At 44.5% G+C, this 5,006-nt stretch overlaps 1 protein-coding gene across 1 annotated transcript in view; it reads left to right on the forward strand.

Annotated features, from left to right (window-relative positions):
- SLC22A5 (solute carrier family 22 member 5) overlaps positions 1–5,006 on the forward strand; it is a 23,510-nt gene that overhangs the window by 7,188 nt on the left and 11,316 nt on the right. The window lies entirely within an intron of this gene.

Consider the following 5,006-nt stretch of genomic DNA (forward strand, 5'->3'; position numbering starts at 1 on the left):
AAAGAGTGTTCTGGGCAAGAGAGCCAAGAGTACCTAAGCCTAGACTCAAGCAAAGGCATAGCACACTTTAGGAACTGGAAGAAAGTGTTGGCGGGGGGTGGGGTTGTGGAGAGTGGTATAGAGACAAAGCAGCGAGGCAGGCTGAGGCCCAAGCAGAAGAGCAGATGACAGGAGTCTGGGCTTTCGTCACAGAGCAGTGGGCAGCTTTTAAGAGTGTGACGTCATCAGATTTGCATTTTTACAAAGTTGTTCGATAGCTTTGTGGAGAAAGGATTGAAAGGAAGCAAGGAGGATTGTGGAAAGGCCAATTAAGAGGTTATCACAGTCATTTATGCAGGAAATGAAGGTGGCTTGGACTAGGCTGAGGGCGGTAGACATGGGGAAGAGTGGTAGGAGGTAAAACCAACAGGACTTGGCTATGAGTTGAACACAGGAAGTGAGGGGAGGGAGACTTCTGGCCTGCACAGCCGTGTAAATGACGATACCCTTCTCTAAGACAAAGCACTCTGGAAGGGGACCATGTTTGTAGGAGAAGATGTTGAGTTCAATTTGAACATACTGAATTTGGGGTAACTATGAGACTTAGGGGTCTCATAGGAGGAATGGAATATGGAGTTGGATGTATGGGTAGGGTGCTCCATGAGAGGTTTGGGCTGGAGAAACACGTTCGGAAATTGTCAGTTGATAGAACCCTCATCAAAGCCCCGTAAGTGGATGAGATTGCCTGGGAACAGTATAGAGTGAGAGGAGGGCGTGCCCTGGACAGAGCTTAGAGGCCCTCCCAGAGGGGTAGTGGGAATCCCCCTCTCACAGGGTTGGGTGCCAGCTGAGACTCAGAGGAATTACCTTCATGTGAAAGACTAGGAGGAGGTACCCCAGTTACAGAGTTGAAGCTCAGTGCATTTTTCTGGTCAGCTGTGTCATGGGATAGGGAGATCTTTATGGGCTGGCCTCAGAGCCATGTAACACCACGATTACCTGAGGAAAGTGTTTAAGTTCCCAAAGATCTGCTCCTGAGGAAACAGTAGAAACAAAAGTTGGTGTGTATGTTGAGGATCACCTTAGTCTTCAGAAGGGCTAGTACAGGGTTTCTCAAACCTTTAAACATTTTTTTGCCAGCAGACTTCATCTTTTAAATAGGATCGTTTAAGTTCAGTCAATGAAATAGCTAAAAATGTGGCTGTTCTGGCTGCAGCACCTACCTTCAGCTCCTACACCACCCCTCAAGCTTGCCTGCACCCCCTTGGAAGGCTCAGGGCTCTGTGGGATGGACAGTTTACTCCTAAGTGAGCCAATTCAAAAACCTAAGCCAGGGCTTCCCTGGTGGCGCAGTGGTTGAGAGTCCGCCTGCCGATGCGGGGGACGCAGGTTCGTGCCCCAGCCCGGGAGGATCCCACGTGCCGCGGAGCGGCTGGGCCCGTGAGCCATGGCCGCTGGGCTTGCGCGTCCGGAGCCTGTGCTCCGCGACGGGAGAGGCCGCAGCGGTGAGAGGCCCATGTACCGCAAAAAAAAAAAAAAACCCTAAACCAAACAGATTACCTAACGGCAGTGGATTCATGCCCTCCAGAGGTGTCTAGAATATCAGCTTTTTATATAGGACTCCTTGTTGGAATATGAATAAGCCAAAAAGTCAAAAGCAATTAAAATAATCCTGGGCTGTCAAAGCATTTTATCTGACGTCATTGAGTTACCTCTATGTGCAGAAATAGAAGGGAGGCACAACTCTGGGAAGAAGTAGCTGATATTTCCTATTTTTGTAGGCATGTGTGTGTTTGACCTTTTGTTGACAGACTTTAAAAGTGAGCATTTCTTACAAATTAAAACTACAATGAGGTACCACCTCACACCGGTCAGAATGGCCATCTTAAAAAGTCTACAAATAACAAGTGCTGGAGAGGGTGTGGAGAAAAGGGAACCCTCCTACGCTGTTGGTGGGAATGTAAGTTGGTGCAGCCACTATGGAAAACAGTATGGAGGTTCCTGAGAAAACTAAAAATAGAGTTACCATATGATCCAGCAATCCCACTCCTGGGCATATACTCGGACAAAACTATAATTCAAAAAGATACGTGCCCCCCCATGTTCATAGCAGCACTATTCACAGTAGCCAAGACATGGAAACAGCCTAAATATCCATCGACAGATGAATGGATAAAGAAGATGTGGCACACATATACAATGGAATACTACTCAGCCATAAAAAAGAACAAAATAATGCCATTTGAAGCAACATGGGTATAACTAGAGATTATCATACAAAGTGAATTAAGTAGAAAGAGAAAGACAAAAACCGTATGATATCACTTATATGTAGAATCTAAAATATGGCACAAATGAACCTATCTAAGAAACAGACTCACAGACAAAGAGAACAGACTTGTGGTTGCCAAGGGCGAGGAGGGGAGGGAGAGAGAGAGACTGGGAGTTTGGGGTTAGTAGATGCAAACTATTACGTTTAGAATGGATAAACAACAAGGTCCTACTATATAGCACAGGGAACTATATCCAATATCCTGGGATAAACCATAATGGAAAAGAATTTTAAAAAAGAATGTCTATATGTGTATAACCAACTCACTTTGCTGTACAGCAGAAATTAGCACAACATTGTAAATCAACTCTACTTCAATTTAAAAAAATAGAGAAAAAAATGTTAGTGGCTATCAGAGAACGCAGCTGATTTTTATTTTCTTCTCTGTGCTTTTCTATATTTTACAAATGTACAATTTATGCATAAATATCAAAGAATAAAAATAGACAAATATTTCTTTTAAAAAAGTGAGTGTTTTCTGGCCCCAACCCTGGATTGCCAAGGACTGTAGCAATGTAAGGGCTTCCTGAGTCTTCCTCTTCCCTACTATCCAGGGAGCCCTTGGGAAGGGAAAGCAGGGTAGGAAGGGCCCTCCCCTTGGTTGGTGTACAGGGCACTGTTGTTACAGGACAATGCAGGGGAGCCTCCTTTCAGGTCAGGGTTGCTCAACCTCAGCACTGTTGACCTTCTGAGCCAGAGACTGCTTTGTTGTGGGGGACTATCCTGGGCATTTTCGGATGTTTAGAACATCTCTGGCCTCTATCTACTAGGTGCCAATACCATCAAAAACAACAAAACCCTGTTGTAATGGGAAGAAGCAGCAAACTCTTTACCGTGGCTGAAGGTCTTGTGCAGTCTGGCTCCTGCCACCCTCTACTGAACAGCTGCCCTTTGTGTTCACCATGCCCCTCTAGCCACAGTTGCACATGCTCTTCTCACAGTCACAGTGAAGAATTCCCCCCCGTCCCCACCCAGTCGCGTGCCGTGGCCTTCCTTGACCACGCAGGCGGCCTCCTCAGGGTCCTCGGTTTACATTACCCTGGTTCCTTGTTCCTATCAGAAATTGGTAAATAAAAGATGACACCATATGATTAATATTGGCCTCCCCCACTGTACTGTGAATATCGTTGAAAGCTTGGTCCCTCTCCCCTACTCCCCCTTGTCAACAACTTCTTTTCCTTTGGGTCTGGTCTCAGTGCCCCATAATCAGGGAGACCTTCCCTGAATGCCCACGTCCCCAGTCCCTACCTCCAGCCCAGGATAGGTTCCTCTGTTGTGTCCCTTGTGGGCCAGGATGCTGTTCCTTCAGTGCTCTTGTTCCAGTGTGTAATTGTACATTCAGCAGTGTCGTTGTTCGATTAAAATATGGTTACTGTCTGTTTCACCAACTGTAGACTATAAGGTCCTTGAGGGCAGAATCAGTGTCATTTTTTAATTCAAATACATCCGTAGTGACTAGTATATAATAGATGTTCAAATAAATATTCATTGAATGAAAATGGGTGTCTGCTATCCCTGGGCAGACTCAAGCTGAATCTGCTAGGTTGAATGAACTAGGTTGACTTGTTCCTCCTTGTTGTGTCACTGTCTTTAAAAGCAAACAAATCCCAAAAAACCAACATTTTTTAAAATTTGAAAATGAACACAGGTACAGAAACCACACAGAACAAATGAGGCTTAGTGAATTATTCCAGGGAAATAACCATATAAATACCACCAAGTCAAGAAATAGAACTTTGCTGGCCACCCAGAAGCCCCATCCATCTGTCCCATCCCAAAGACAACAGCTTCCCTCACCTATAAGTAAACACTAGCCTGACTTTTATAATAATCACTTCCTTGTGGGTTTTTTGTAGTTTTATCGTCCAAATGTACATCCTTAAACACAAGTTTAGTCTTGCCCACTTAAAAATTTTTATATGTCTTTTAGTCTACTTTAACCTGTGGATTCTCCATCCTTTTCTTTGCCTGGGCTGTTCTACCTGTAGAATTTCCCCGTTTGAATTTTGCTAACTGTATGCTTATGGTACAATTGAGCATATTCCTCTTTTCCTTGCATTTCTTGCAAATTGCAGCTGGATCTAGAGACTTCATCAGATTCAGATTCAGCCCCTTTGTAAAGACTATAGGAGTCATGCGATGTTCAAGTGTCTCTTTTTATGATGTTAGCAGTCATTGAAACACAATGCCCATATCTCTTCATTTATCGGGGGTTGTAAAATGATGATGTTCTAGTTTTATCACTTTGGTTTCATTTAATAGTTGGAATACTTTTATGAAATGATACTTTCCCTCATCTGTTATTGGTAACTGTTCACCATAGTTTACATAGAAAAGTCAGGACAAATGTTTCCCCCTTTATTTACCAGTTTTCACTTATAATGAATTGTTTCTCCATCATCCTCCAAAGTAAACCAGCTCTTTTAAAAAAATAATAAATGATGAATGTATGAATTTAAGTATAATGAATGTGTGTCAATCCCTTGTAATCACTGTCTTAATTCTGGCACTGCCTTTTGGTGCCCTGGCTGCACATTGGTCCTGGTGAGTGGGGAGGGGAGTAACAGCATAGGGACTGAGAGGCCAGGTTTGCGCCTGCACCAGCTGCCCTGGCAGCAGTGTCCGCGGCCCCTCCCTGAAATGACTCTGGGGAAAGCCCCTCTTGGTGGGGCCCATTCCTGCTGCCTTCTCCCAG

The sequence above is a fragment of the Lipotes vexillifer genome, unplaced genomic scaffold, assembly GCF_000442215.2.
Source record: "Lipotes vexillifer unplaced genomic scaffold, Lipotes_vexillifer_v1.1 scaffold217, whole genome shotgun sequence".
NCBI lineage: Eukaryota > Metazoa > Chordata > Mammalia > Artiodactyla > Lipotidae > Lipotes > Lipotes vexillifer.